Here is a 15307-nt window from a genome sequence, read left to right as displayed (position 1 = left end):
TGCAGTTATCGTAACGTAACACCACTTTTCCCTGCCCATCTGTATATTTGCATAATGAATCCCTTACAATCAATAGAAATCTCCACGTGGACCCTGCCGACCACTGGTATCAATTAAACAAATTGTAGCCTGATTACAATTCCTTCAACAACCCAACCAGTACCCACTTGTTCCCAGCTTTGTCCCCACTGTTTGACGGGCTCCAAGCACACAGCAGTGAAGAAGTCAACGGAGATGCCTACCTTCAGGATGCTTGCTTATGTCTGGTGTAGCAGCGTCAGGGACAGGGGGGCCGACAGCTGGTAACTTGCAGAGAAAACAAGAGAAAAGAGTCAACAAAGTAAAAAATGAATTAAGCAAGGGAAAAAGAGTTGCCTGGACACTAGGAGAACTGGGTTCAAGTCCAAATTCTTCTTATTAATTGTGTGAACCTGGGCAAGTCACTTGGATGGTATGAGCCTTGATATCTCCATCTGCATAATGGGAGCACTGTTTGTAGCTTGCTGAGAGAACGTAGCAACACGAGGAACTAGGGAAGTCTGGCAGGGTAATGTGCCGGCAGGAGGGTCTTTACTGACACCCTGGCCTGTTTGTAGCAGAGGCCCCTTCCTCCTTTTCTCCCACCCACCTTCTCCCTCTTAGACTCCTCCAGCCACTGAGCTAGGTTTGCCAGCCTAGCAACCACCTGGGTCTCAGTTTCTCTGGACGAGATTTGTCACACACCAGATCCTCTTTGAGGGCATCCCATGGGGTCCGCCTTCCTGCCTGCAGATTGGGGGTGATGGTAATAACACCTGCTTCGTCAGTTCTGTGGGGGTGCTAAATGAGATCCTGCATGACAGTGTGCGGCTCCCTAGAAGGGTTCAGCACACCCCAGTGACTACCATTGATCCAGGAATTCATGCAGAAGTTCTGGCCTAGAAACCCAAGTTCTCAGCCCAGCTTTGCCACTGACTTGCTGTGTGACCTTAGGGAGACCACTCCCTTCTCTGGCCTCACTTTCTGTTTTTAACATGTGACAAGCATCATTCTCACCTCTCGCACCGCCGCTGTCATAGCGACTGCACGTAAGCACTGGCTACGTGACAAGTTGTAGATCAGCTCACTTAAGCCACCTGGTGAGGCAGACAGAATTGCCCCCATTTCACAGATGAGGAAACTGAGGTCTGGGGAGGGAAAACGCCTTATGCAAGGTCACAAGGTGATGAAATGCTGGAGCTAGGCTGAGAGGAGGCAGTTCTTCCCTGAGCTGGGGACTGTGTGGCGAGCGGGGGCCCCTTGGCTCTCAAACCCAAGGACTGTGTCTGGTTGGGAAAGGACTGGAATGGCCAACAGGGAGAGGAGGGTCTTATCTTCATGGCCGTGTCCAGGTCCTGCCACTCTCAGCCCTCTGGGAAGCCAGCATGTTGATTATCCTGCCTGAGCTGTGGGAAATGACAGTCGTTATGACAGTACAGTGTCTATTAGAAATGAAAGGACTGAAATGATACCCATTAGCCAACCCGCCCGGCCCCGGAAGAGTGTCTGGGCATGGCAAACATAGCACAGCTTTCTCGTTCACCTGCCAGTGTCCCCTTTGCAGAGAGTGGGAGGCTTAAACCCCAGCACCCTCCCCATTGGCTGTATGGCCTTGGGACTGCGTCCCCTTGCCGGGAGCTTTGGGTCCTCTCACCAGCCTGTCCCTGTGGGGCCAAGGTCACAAAAGAGGAGATCCTTAGCAAAGGGATGTGCTGACCCTGGGAAAATGCCTTCTGGCCTATGGGTCAGGCAGAGCTGGGTTCATTCCCATTCTTTCCCTGACTCTGTGACCTCGGCCAAGTTGCTTCACCGCTCTCAGACTCGGTTTCCTCATGTATGGAACAGGGACACCACACCCTCCCCAAGAGGTCATCATGAGGTCTGTGAGAACACAGGGAGAGCGTGTCCACACAGGGCTTCCAGCCGCACGATTGAGGACGAGGCTAGCCGGCAGGTCCCGGCCAGGCGAGAGCCCCTTTCCCCAGGAGTCCTCGAATCTCAGAGTTGGGGGGTCTCCTGGGACGCCCAGCTTCCCGGCTGTTCTTCAAGACACCAAGGTCGTTCTTACCACCAGCCTTCCCATCTCCTGGTCCCTCTGTGCAGAATGTCCTTGCGTATGGCTGGCCTGGCTCCTTCATTCCCCTCTCTGCCCCATGGCCCCCTGACTACACCCCACCCTGTCACCTTGTACCCCTTCGCCTGCCTTCAAGGAGGTATCGTCATCTGAAATGATGTGAAGCGTGCGTGGGCTTTGCCTGTTTATGCCCAGTGCCCGTCACCGCGATGCCCACTCCATGAGGGCAGTCCTCACCTGCTCCACCCCTGCCAGAGCCTGGCCCACCTACCCTGCAGTAAGTGTCTGTCATCGGATGAGGGGACCAGCCGGTGAATGAATGCATGAGCTCCACACAACTCCATTTGCCGAGTCCCACATGCGTGGCAGTCCTGGTCCTCTGGTGTGGTCTGAGGCGAGGACATTTCCCAGGTGTCTGCTCTGCGCTGCCCTGTGCATAGCCATGGCCCACCCTCGGGAGCCCACTGTCCTTGGGAAAGAAACGGGCGTCTCGAGGTCAGGAGACGTACTCCCTGGAGGGACACAGCCAGCCAGGGGACCCCTCGCTCTCCCCCTGCCCTGCAGTTTCCCCGCAGCCCCTCAGGCTGAGCCCAGAAGGACGCGGTCTATGTGGTCAGCCTCCCCAGAACACGGAGCAGGGTGGAGAAGACGGACGGCGGATCTTGACGGGCACAGGGACACCAGCACAGAGACAAACAAGGTGTTTTCCTCTTAAAGACATTTGGGAACAAGACAGGGTTTAAATTGCTGACTCAGCTTGGGTAAGTGCGAGAGGAACCCAGAGGGATGACTCATGCTGCCAGGAAGACACATCAGGCAGAGGAGAGGGAATGGCATCCTGGGTGTGGGGAACAGCATGTGCTAATGCAAAGAGGCACGGAAGAGTATGTCATGATAAGGATGGGAAGACGGCTGGGAGGGGGGCTGGGAGGTGTGTTGGGGTGAAGTTGGGAAGGCGGGGTGGGAAGTTACTAGTTAGGACACCTGGATGGCACCGGCAGCTTCTCTCAGAACAACAGTGGAAGCAGCCCTCTGTGTGCTTGGCTTCAGAATGAAGACACCCACTGGACCAACAAGGTCAAGTAAGTACTTTCTTCTGTCATCAGTGTCTTCTCCTGGAACCCAGCCCCCATGCAGAAGGGCTCTGTGTCGGCTGGCACCATGTGCACTGTCGGGGAGTAAACCACGTTGGCACAGTGAGCTGAGCCCTGGGTTCATGTCTGTCTCTGCCACCTCTTGGCCCAGTGACACATCGGCCTGCGAACCCACCGATTCTCTGGGCCTCTTTTAAGAGGCACTTCCCTGGCACCCGCCAGGATCCAAGACCCGGCTCCAGCTCTGCCACTAGCTTTCCCTAACTGCTCCAAGTCTCGGTTTTCTCATCTGTTAATTGGGACAACAGCTGGAACCTTCGCTGAAATGTACTCTCTGCCAGGCATTGTTCAAAGAGGGTTTTGTATTTCTGTTCTCATTTCATTCTCTCTACAGTAACAATGATCATTCCCTCTAAGAAACAGTCGAGGTGGGATTCAAACCCAGGCAGCAGATAGGGCTCCAGAGCCCAGACCTTATAGTAGAGCAGGTGAGGGGAGTCATAGAAACAGGTGACAACTGTCACTCACGTTTGTAGCTGTAACAAGATACGTGTTAGACAATAATACTGAGCACTTCGTTATTCTCAGAATCTAAGCACGTTCCGTGGGTTAGTTGATTCAGTCCTTGCACATTGCTGGCAGGGGAGTCCCATTTCACAGATGAGGAAACTGAGGCACTGAGAAGTTAAATAGTATGCTTGAGATCACAGCTGATAGCATGTATTCGCTAGTTTAGGCCTCCCAGTGGTGGCGTGGAGGCAGAGAGGCTGTGTATCTCACCCGTGGTCATATGGCTGCTTAGTGCTGCCATCAGGCCTCTCAACAGGTGGTCTGACTTCGGAGTCCCCGCTCCTAACCAGCGGGCCCTAACACTTCTTGGCACAATGCCTGGGGCAGAGCAGGAGCTTGCTGAAGTATTGACCAGTCTCAGCGTGAAGCTGCAAAATGGGCTCAGGGCTCCTGAGGCCTCAGACAGGCCCCAACGAACTGTGGCCCTTCGCAGGTGCCTTGGCAGAGCTCCAGGCTGCTCCCAGTGGAGCCTCCCGGGACCTGTGGCGTCCCTGGCCTGCCTGTCCTGCCCACGAAGTCGCCAGCACGCACAGTGCCTGAGCCAGGCCTGGCTGCTCTGGACACTGAGCCTCAGGGCCTCCCAGGGCCGTTCCACATTCCCCTCCAAAGTCAACGAGGTCCTGGCTGGCTTCCCTCCTGGAACATCAGTGGAGCTCACCGCCCTCTGCTGGCTTTGTCCACTCCCACCCAGGCTCCGGGAGCAGCTGGCACTTCAGGGAAGGCTGCTCCAGCTATCTCTGCGCCCCGGCCCATGCCGGGCCCGCACCCCACCACTGCCCAGAGCATCCCCGGCTATAGCTGTGGGCAGCCGCATCGCAAAAAGCCCTGATGCCTCTTCCCTTGGGAGTGCTGGCAGAAAGGGAGATAGAGCAGCCATGACTCCCAGTCACTGAGCCCCCTGGACACAAAGGTGTTTATCCACCCTCGCCATCAGAACCACCCCACCAGACAAATGAGAAAGCCAGGCTCAGTCAAGCTGACAGGCTTGCCAGAGACCACCCAACTGGGAACTGGTGGGGCGGGGACTTGAGCCCAGGTCCTTCTGGGGGCTCTTTCCGCAAAATCAAAACCACATGGACTCTCCCAGATGGTCCCCCCGCTCTTTGTGCCGGGGACCTTCGGGGGTATTTATTCATGACTTTGAGTGCCTGGCCCTGAACTGGTACGTGTTGGGGAACCCGTGGCAATGGAAGCGGTGTGGGGAGACCTGCCCATAAACCACCAGTGACACAGAGCAGGGGAGCAGAAGAGGAGCCCCACAGTGCCTGGAAGCGGCCAGGGGGCCCGGAGGCGGTGAAGCCCGGGCAGGGTCCTGGGGGTGAGAAGACGTTAAACAGGGCACAGGGGAGAGAGGCAGGGAGGAAGGGCACGTCAGGCAGGCCACGGCTGGAGATGAGAGATTTGGGAGACTCGAGGGAACCCCAAGTTCACCAGGTGGCTACAGCACAGAGTGGACAAGAGCGTGGAGGTGACAAGGCTGGGAGGGCAGGTGGGGACAGAGTCTGACTTCGAGAGACTTCCCACACAGTGGCCGTGTCAGCTCTTGGTCCCCATTTGGTACCCTCAGGACCCCCTGGTGTGTAAGGGGCTCCCCATAAATCCTGTACACTGGAGAGCCTGGAGAGAAGGTGATGAGCCTAAGTCCCCCCAGAGGAGCCACAATCACACCCAGGTCACCTGACTCCAAGGGACACTGTCCCTGCAGCACAATCTCCATGCCCTTCCTCCTTCCTGGGGGCTGAGTTTCCGTCTGATCACTGTGGGGGGCAATCAGGGCCACAAACCTTGGGATTCCCCTGGCAACTCTGTGGACCAGGCCCCGCCCACATCACCTGGGCGAGGGAGTTTCCCCGGCTTTGAACTCACACACCAACCCCGAACAGAAGCTGCTCCACACCGGAGCCTGTGGGGTGTACACACCTTTTGGCTCACACCCAGGAGAGGAAAGGAAGCTGTTTGAATAAAAACTCTCCTGGACAGGTGCCCAGCAATTTACAGTTTGCAAAGTGCTTTCCCCAAACATTCTGTCTTTTGATCCTCACACCTGTCCTGAGAGAAAGGTGCTGCCCGTTTTACATAGGGGGAAACTGCGGCCAAAGAGGTGAAGGGTTGTACTCAAGGTCACAGAGCGATGGCACTCTAGGATCAGAAACTAGTAGCCCCAGGAGGCAGCACGTGCTGGGCACACGACAATTAAGTGGCCCATCTCTGCTGAGTGTGGTGGGTAAAGCCAAGGGTGGAACACAGGTGGTGCCACTGAGGCTGTCTTTCAAAAACGCATAGCAGTGAGGACGCAGAACTTGGGAGGGGGGCTTTCTGGGCAAAGGAAAGTGTGAGCAAAGGTCTGGAGGTAGGAAACCAGGTAGACAGTTGGGGAACAGGAAGTACTCCAGTGGGGCTGGTGCACAGTGTGTGGGGATGCCTGGGGGGTGCCCCTCCCTTCCCAGGGGCCCCTTCTCCCCTCCTCTGTCTCCCAGCTGCCTCTCTCAACATCAACTCTGCTGTTGCTGTTGCTGCTTGGATCTGTCTCCCCCATCCTTCTGGAAGCTCTGGAGGTCAAGGACCCTGTCCAGTTCAAGGCTGGCCTGGCACAAAGCTAGAGGTAATGAATCAAAATGAATGAATGAATGTGTACACAGGGCCAGCTGTGTTACATAAAACAGCAGCGAAGAGGTTTTTGAGCACTAAGCATGTGCCCTCGCGTGCTTGGCTAACTACTTTTTACATGCCCCGTGAGGCCTGTCTATTATTTCTTTTTTATTAGGACCATAATCTCCATTTTCTAGATAAGGAAACTGAGGCACAGAGAGGTAAAGTAACTTGGGTAAGGTCACAGAGCCCACAAGTGCCTTTGGGATTACAACTGAAGCCATGGCTCATCTGAGAGATTTTGTACACACTCTCAGCCACGTGGAGAGATAGCCTCCTTCAGGTCACACGGGCGCACGTGCGTGCACACACGCACACACACACACACACAGATGAACGCCTGAGCGCCCAGGCCACCGCCCCGTGCTCCCGGACACCCGCCCTTCCCCAGATTTGCTCACCCCCTAGCGCAGAGAAGGAGCTCGCAGGCCTGGTGCTGGGCTGAGGGCAGGGGTGGGCTGAGAGGGAGCCAGGTAGGCTCCTAGACTGGCTCCCTCCCTTTCTCCTCTGGGATGCAGCTTCCTGTCGTGAGGCACCTCCAGCTCTGTCGGGGGTGTAGAAATCCTTTATTTGATACAGTCTCCCCTTCTGTACAATCCTCGCCACAAAATGATGATTCCCTGTCATACAGGAAGCAAAGATTTCCCATCTGCCTCTGGCAGACCATGCCCTGTGCCGGGCTCCTTACAAACCCCTGGAAAGCATTCTCAGGATGCCCCGGGGTCCCCCAGACTCAGAGGTGGAATGGGAGTTCCAATTTAGCTGGGCCAGACCCTGCAGGCCAGGGTGTCTCACAAGGCCCAAGTCTCTCCCCAGGACCCCCAGGACTCCTTAAGTTCTGATAGAGGACAATACAGCCTCAGGGAGCAGGGGAGGGACCAGAGAGTGGAAAGCGTTGCCTGAGGTCGCACAGCCGGTGGAGCTGAGCTGAGCGGGAGCTGGAACCAGGCTTGGGGGTGGGGGCGGGCTGCAGGAGCACATTTCCAGCCAGAGCTGAACTTGAGGCTGGCTGGGGGGCGGTCTGGAGGTTTGGGGAACCCCTGTTTGGGCACTGGGCCTCTTCGCCAGCTCCGTTTCATAGCAAAAGGGAAGAAGGGGCTTGCTGGGTGTCAGGTGTGCGACCCAAGCGTGCAGGTGTGAGCAGCAGGGCGAGGGCGCGTGCAGGTGTCCTTGTGCTGCCGTTCACAGGCACAGCTGCGCGGAAGCTCTCTTGCGTGTGACGGGGCCGGTGCAAGCGGCTGCACGTTGATGCGTGTGCAGCTGTGTTTGTGAACATACGCGTGTATATCTAATGTTACTCCCACTGCACTCTCACGAAACCCCATCTTCTCCAGTGTCGTATTTGATCCCCACTGTAGGTCAGTGGGGGAGGCTTGGCGGAGGCTGTGGAGGAAGGGAGGCCGGGGGAAGCTAAGGCCTCCGCTCAGCATGGGGGGAAGGGCGCCTGACTTCAGGAGGCAGCTCTGTGCGTGTGTTCCTGGACAGATGTTCCTGTGTGTGCCTGGGAGGATGCCGTCTCTAGAGGGGACCGGAAGTGACAACCCCTCAGGCTTGTCCTGGCTCTGTCAAGCGTGTTCCTACAGGGCTGTCAGGATCAAGGGCACTCGGGGTCTGTGTGGGCAGGTGAGGGTGTCTGACTATAGGTGTGTCTGGTGAGAGAGAAAGCCTGTGTGCACTGTGGGTGCGTCAGGGTGCCTTCTTCCACCAGACTGCTACTGAGCGCCCAGGGCCGCGAGGGGATGGGGGAGCGGCACAGAGGGTGGCCAGAGACTCTCCAGGTCCCTCTGCTCAGCTGGCAGAGCCCGGGGTGGCGCTGGGCGCAGCGCCACCTTGTGGGGGCACAAGGAGGGATCCGTGGTGTCTCGAGAAGCTGATGGCCTCTGTGGAAGAAAGAGGGATGGGGATGGGGACGAGTGGCCTGGAGGACCCTGGAAGGCCAAACCGCTCCCAGATCCTGAGTCACCAGATCTGGGGTGCACCAATTTCCTGGGACGAAAAAGATGCAAGATGCTTCCCTGAGATTTTCCCTTCCAAACCAGTTCCTAGCCCTTCCTGGCATCTTCCTCTTTTCTCTGACTCTTAAGTGCTGTTCCCATTGACTAGGGAAGACAGACGTTAACCAAGTCCTTAAAACTGCGATAAGCGCAGGTGACCGACTGTCCCGGTTTGCCTTGGTTTGCCTGGGACTGAGGGGTCCCCAGAACGCAGGACTTCCAGTTCTAAGATCAGGGAAGTCCTGGGTACACAGGACTCATGAGTCAGTCACCCTAGATGAGCAAGGGTGGCAACAGTAAGAAACATTGCAGTGGAGACAATTCCCCAGGGACCTCGGTTGGTCTGAAGGATCAGAGAAGGCCCCTGTGCTCTCGCCCCAGCAGGGGTCTTGCTGGCCACAGACACTTTGGGCAATCTCTTCTATCCTGGGTGTTTTGTTACCATCTCCATGGGATTTGGTGACTCCCAGCTGGGCCTCCATCCAGACCTCTCTCCTCGGTTTGTTGCCGTGCTCTGCCCTGAACCACAGGGTCAGGCTGTCCCATAGGCATGGCCACCCCATAGGCCTCAAATGGAATCATTATGTCCCCTGAGTCTCTTCCTTCTCCTGTGTTCCTATCTCAATGGGTGGCATTTCCACACACCAGTCACCCAGCCAGACATCTGGGCTCCTCTTTGATCCCTCTGTCTTCCTCACCTCCCACACCCAGTCCTTTCAATTCCTATACCCCCATCTTTCCACACACGCTGCTCTTTTCTCTCTCATCTCCACTGCCACTACACTGCCACCACTAGCCTCCCCTGGCCTCCCTGCCTCCAGCAATCTCCCTGAGTTCATCTAGACCATGGCCAGATCATGGAGTCTGGTCCCAGCTTAAGGAGGAGAGAGAATGCTGGCTTGGACTTGGTTCCAGGTCCCCAGTCCTGAGAATTCTCGCCATGGCAGCCTGGGGACGCGCTCTTACCCGCTGTGCACTAGAAGAACCATGAGGGTCCCATTTGCAGCCTCCAGGGCCTTTGGGCAGGCGAGCTGTAGCCAGCTCAGGCATCTCTCTACGCCATCCCCACACTGCGGCTGGGGGGTCCTCCTGCTCAGGACCATCCGTGGCTCCCATGGCCCTCAGGATGAAATTGAGGCTCCTCAGCCTTACCCACAAGGCCCCATGTGACTTGTTCCTATTGCTCTTAGAAAAGTCCCACTTCTAACCATTGCTCTACCTGTACCCACTGTCTGCTGGTTTCCTGTGCTCTGGTGAGAGTGATGATGGTATGTGTGAATGGTGTGTATGTGGTGGTATCTGTGTGTGTGACAGCTGTGATTCTGTACACATACCATGTGGTGGTGGTTGGTGTGTGTGTGGTGGTTGTGACAGTGTGTGTGTGTGTGACTGTGATGGTGTGTGTGGTTGGGACAGTGTGTGATGGTTGGGATGGTGTGCATGTTGGGATGGTGTGTGTGGTTGGGATGCTGTGTGTGTGGTTGGGATGGTGTGTGTGGTTGGGATGGTGTGCTTGTTGGGATGGTGTGCATGGTTAGGACAGTATGGGGTGGTTGCGATGTTGTCTTTGTAGTGATTGGGATGGTGTGTGTGTGTGGTTGGGACGGTGTGTGATGGTTGCGATGCTGTGTGTGTGGTTGGGATGGTGTGTGTGTGGTTGGGATAGTGTGTGTGATTGGGAAGCTGTGCATGGTTGGGATGGTGTGTGGTGGCTGGGATGGTGTGTGTGTGATTGCGATGCTGTGTGTGTGGTTGGGACGGTGTGTTCATGGTGGTTGGGTTGGTGTGAGTGTTGGTAGGGGCAGAAGAGAGCTTTCGGATCCCTCACACCTTGTTCAACCAGAGCCATTCCACTTGTGTATGGTTTATGGATTGGGGTTCCTTGTGACTTCATTTCTAAGAAGGCTTCTGTGGCTTTGACAGGTTTGCAAAGAATCGTTGCTTGAAGATACTAGTTCTCCTGCTCCTTCTCCAGGCCAAGCAGCTCCCTACCTCTGTGTCTTTCCCCATGCTTTTCCAATGACCGCCATCTCTGTCTGTAGAAATGTTGCCCTCTCAAACGCCCCACCTCCAAGAAGCTGCTGGGGCTCAGTGGCATGGACAGGACTGCCCCCTCCTCTGCACACCATGGCCTTTATCTCTACCTCCTCTGGGCTCTTGTCTTACACGCCTAGACTAAGGGCTCAGTAATCTCTGTGCTAACACTCTTCCCTTCTCTGCTGACTCATGCACGGAGGTGAATGAAGCCTCGTCAGTGGTTTTGTGCAGCCCACAGCGTGGTGGGAAAGACCAACACACAGCACTGTGACATCAGTGCCATAACGGAGGGGAGCCCAGAGCCCCCTGACCTGGGAGCAGGGAGGAAAAAGGGGCTTCCTAGAGAAAATAATCTCTAAGCGTAGTTTTAAAGGAGGAAGCATGTGCCTGGAGAGGAAGTGGGGAAAAGTATCCCGGGCAGAAGGAATAGCATGTGCAAAGGCCCACAGCATTAGAGGAAGAGGTTGGCTTGTGTGACAAACTGTCAGTCGTTGAGTCTGTGAAGACTGTGTGAGGGGAAGAGCAGAGCAGAGGGCCTGAGAGGTGGGGGAGTCAGGTCCCAGGGGGCTTTGGGTGCCAACCTGTGGAGCTGGAACTTTATTCTAAGAGCAGAGCCATGACAGGGAGCTGAAAAGATACTGACAGGGTCAGATATACTTTAACACATTTTGTGTGTGTGTGGTAAAATACGCTTGAGGGACACCTGGGCGGCTCAGTCGGTGCGGCATCTGACTCTTGATTTTGACTCAGGTCATGATCTCAGTGGTGGGGGAGCTCTGAGGTAAGAGGAGGGACACCAGGGCTTTGGGTCTGGCTTGCTCCCGTCCTTGCTGGGTGACCTCCGGCCAGGGGCTCCTGTCCCCTAGAACTGTTTCTCATCTACCATGGATGCACTTGACTGCCTAATGCCCTGACGTTCTAGGGCTCCAAACGGCCATACAGAGACCAATAGCAGATGCAGCATAGCACAAATATCTCTGGAGAAGAGCGACCAGAAACGGGTGTGGGGATTACAGATTTCCTGGCTGTTTTTGAGGGTCTACCAAGCACAGGGCACGGTGCCAACCACAGACGTGCAGCCTGGGAGGCAGGGGCTCAGATTCTAGTCCCACTTTTGCCTTTAGCGCCCTGTATGGCCTGGCCTGAAACACGAGCGTGCATGGGGATAGAGTCACCGGGCAGCCGCACCAATGTCTGGCCCTACTCCCAAATTTCTGAGTTAGTGGCTCTAGCCTGGGGCCCAGGAATTTGCACTTCTAACAAGCGTGCAGGTGACACTGAGATGAGTGCGGAGGGATGCACTTTGAGAACCTAGCCGCTCCCCTCGTCTGAGTCTGAATTTGCTTGGCTCTTGACAGAGTCACACAGGCCCTGCTCACCCCCTGCCAAGGGGTGCTGTGAGGTGCAAACCCAAAAGCCAGGTGAATTGTGGAACTTCTGAGAGCTGGCTGGGACCTCGAGATCCATCTGCTTTCAACTCCTGACCGGACAGGAGAAGAAACTGGGGACCAGAGATGGTACAGCCAAGGTCACAGTCAATTTGAAGGGGCCAGAGCTGGAAACTAGAGCCCACATAGCCTCCACCCTTCTCCCGGGTTCCCCCAGCCTGAAGGAGATGGTTTTAGCATCTTTCTTTTAAGATGAAGTGACGCTACACGCTGTTTGCAGCAGGGGCTCTGTGTTCTTGGTGTCCACTATTTCTGCGCACACCGACCCAATGGCTTCCAAGCGCCTGCCCCGGCGACTCTCCCTGGACACTTTCTCTGGCCTCGGAGCCTGGGCTGCATGCCCGCGGGGACGTGGCCGGAGACTCGACATCTATTTCCCCCGAGCAGCTCTCAGCCAATGACGGGTGGATACGTACACCAGCTCCCTCTCCCCTTGAGTGGGACAACTCTGAGGCCCATTCTGCACCACCACCCACAACTCCCCAGTGGAACTGAGCGCTGGCTGGTTACAGCAGAAACTTGCTTGCTGATACGGGCTTTGCTTCTTTCCCTTCCCTGCTTTGCTTCCTAACAATACCCCTGCAGAGGCTTCCTCTGATTACCTCTCAAATAAACTGTTTATTTCAAATGCTTATTTCAGGGTCTGTTCTTGGGGGAACCCAGTCTCGGACAGTATATTAATAATTAATAATAATAATAATGGGAAAGAAACTGAGGGCTTCAGAGGGGAGGGGGTGGGGGAATGGGATAGACTGGTGATGGGTGGTGGGGAGGGCACGTATTGCATGGAGCACTGGGTGTTTTACCCAACTAATGAGTCATCGAACTTTACATCAAAAACCAGGGATGTACTGTATGGTGACTAACATAATATAATAAAAAATATTTAAAAAATTAATAATAATGGGAACTTTCGTTTATTGAGCACCTACTATATATATCAGGTATCATGCACATACGACCGCATGGGACTCTCATGACAACACTCTTTTTTTTAAAAAATATTTTATTTATTTATTTGAGAGAGAGAGAATGAGAGAGACAGAACATGAGATGGGGGAGGGTCAGAGGGAGAAGCAGACTCCGTGCTAAGGAGGGAGCCCGATGCGGGACTTGATCCTGGGACTCCAGGATCATGACCTGAGCCGAAGGCAGTCGCTCAAGCAACTGAGCCACCCAGGTGCCCCAAGACAACATTCTTATCACCTCTAGGTAACTAGAGAGGTAACTAGGTAGCTAACAGAGACCTGACCAAGGACTGTCAGCTAGTGAGCTTTCAGTAGGACAGGGTGTTATGGAACCTGGGTTCCCTTCCAGGAGGCCCAGCCCCACTGGACGCCCAGAGAAAAGGCAGTCGGGGGCACTTTTAAGGCCTGACACTGTCCCCACAACAGGCATTATTCGCAGTGGCAGCAATGGGAATCTTCTAAGGGCCTCGTTAGTTGAGGATACTGGGAAGAAGGAGACAGCTAGGGAGGAAGAACTGGCAAATATTTTATGGTGACTGCAGTCGACAGACCGGTTGTGACTACTCTTGAAGATTCCCAGGAATAACTGGGGGACAGTCTGAGAAGGGTAATTTCCCGCCTATGTAGAAGCGGGCTCAGGACTGTTGTCTCTGGGCGCAAACGGGACTCCACTTTGTAATCCCGGGTTGGTGAAGCCGGGCAATGCTCCGGCAGCACCGAATACATTCCTAGTGTGTTTATGTGGACAGAACGTGGTCTTTGTTCTGGAAAGGCAATGTTTTACTTTAGGTTTAAGGTTCAAAGCATGTTTCCTTAGTAAATATTTCTGTTACGTAAAAAGAAAGCTATTTGGGTAATAATAAAGTCATACGCTCATGTACAGTAAAGGCAGCTCCCTGGATGGTACTCGTGGGCCTGCATTAGACCTCACACTGGGCCCATTTTCCCTGGTGGGAGCTTTGAGTGTGTCTTCCCATTTCTGGCCTCAGTTTCCTCACATGTCCCAAGCGAGGCGGCTGACTGGGCCCCAGGCTCTCTGAGGTCCCAGGTCTGGCAGGGCCTGTGGCTCTCCCCCGGGGCATCTCGGCAAATGCAGGCAGGTTGCTGCCCCAGTCTAGCCTGGAAGCAGACCTGTAATTGAGCCTGCAGGGTCCTTGTGACAGGCACAGCCTGTAAATCTCAGCTGGGGAAGCAGCCCAGGGAGATAAATTGTACCGCAGCTGACTCTCCTGGCACTCTGCAGCAGCCTGTCTCTGGGGTGAACGTGGAGAGAAGGGAGAGCAGATGAAGCCATTCTGCATGGATAAGACACTCAACGGCGTGGGGGGGCACGGGGAGCCAGGCCACCCCTGGCAGGGAAGGAGCGGCTGCAGAGTGGCGTTGGCTCCCTGGAGCCCATGAACATGGGCAGAGGGGGATTTCAGCAACACAGGGACGTGGTCAGAGTGAACGCATTGTCATGGAGCATTTACGTGCCTCCCTCCTCCCTCAGGCTCTGAGCCCGGACACTGTGTCTGAGTCAGCTCAGTGTGCCCAGCACCAGGACTGGGAGGGGGTAGGCATCAGTGAATACAAATAACAGAAAATAATCATGATCGCTAATGAGAACGGTGATAGCTAATGATAGCTAACGCTCGGTCTGCGCCAGGCCCCGGCTTACTGTTCGGTGTGTAATCCCAGAAGGCGCATCTCCATGACACAGAGATGTTGAGTAACTTGTCCATAAGCACTCAGCTAGGAAGTGGCTGAGCCAGGACTTAAACCCAGGTAGCCCGGCTCCGGAGCCTGGGCCCCGATTCAGTCTGCAAAATGATCAATGCAGTAGTGACAACAACAACAATGAAAATTCATTGTGTCAGCATCTGTCACAGCGACTGTGGGAGGAACTGATGAAGGATGGGCAGGCGTCCACCAGGCGGCCTGGCGGAGGGAACCAAAGGACAAGGGCTGAGAAAGGTCGCTGCCTGTCTGAGGAATGATGAGACACTTGGAGAGACTAGAGCATAAAGAAGCAAGGAGAGGGATGAATCTGGGGAGGGGGCAGGGGCCAGATCCCCGTGAGCCTCAGGTGCCAGGCTAAGGAGCACGGGCTCGGTCTCATGGGCAACGCAGGGCAGTGACAGGCCAGGTATGAGCACTGCACCACCTTGCACTAGCTCTGTGACCTTGGGCAAGGCACTTCCCCCTCCTGGAACCTCAGCTTTCTCATCTGTAAAGTGGGGGCGATAATCCCACACTCTGCCTCACAGGGCTTGGGCAAGGGTTAATGAGGCAACAGAAGGAAAGGATTTTGCAGACTGTAAAAGAGTTCACAGATGCAGGTTGGGGGCTGGGATAGAAAGAAGTGAAGGGACAGTAGTTGTGAATTTAGTCAGCTGCTTTTTACATAGAGCCTATAGCTTTACAACAACTTTTACTGTGGTTAAAAGTAATGCCATTTGCATGTGGCGTTCCT

This window comes from Ailuropoda melanoleuca, chromosome 2 (genome assembly GCF_002007445.2).
Source record: "Ailuropoda melanoleuca isolate Jingjing chromosome 2, ASM200744v2, whole genome shotgun sequence".
Lineage (NCBI taxonomy): Eukaryota > Metazoa > Chordata > Mammalia > Carnivora > Ursidae > Ailuropoda > Ailuropoda melanoleuca.
The sequence above is the reverse complement of the archived record's forward strand: the minus strand, read 5'-3'. Positions refer to the sequence as shown.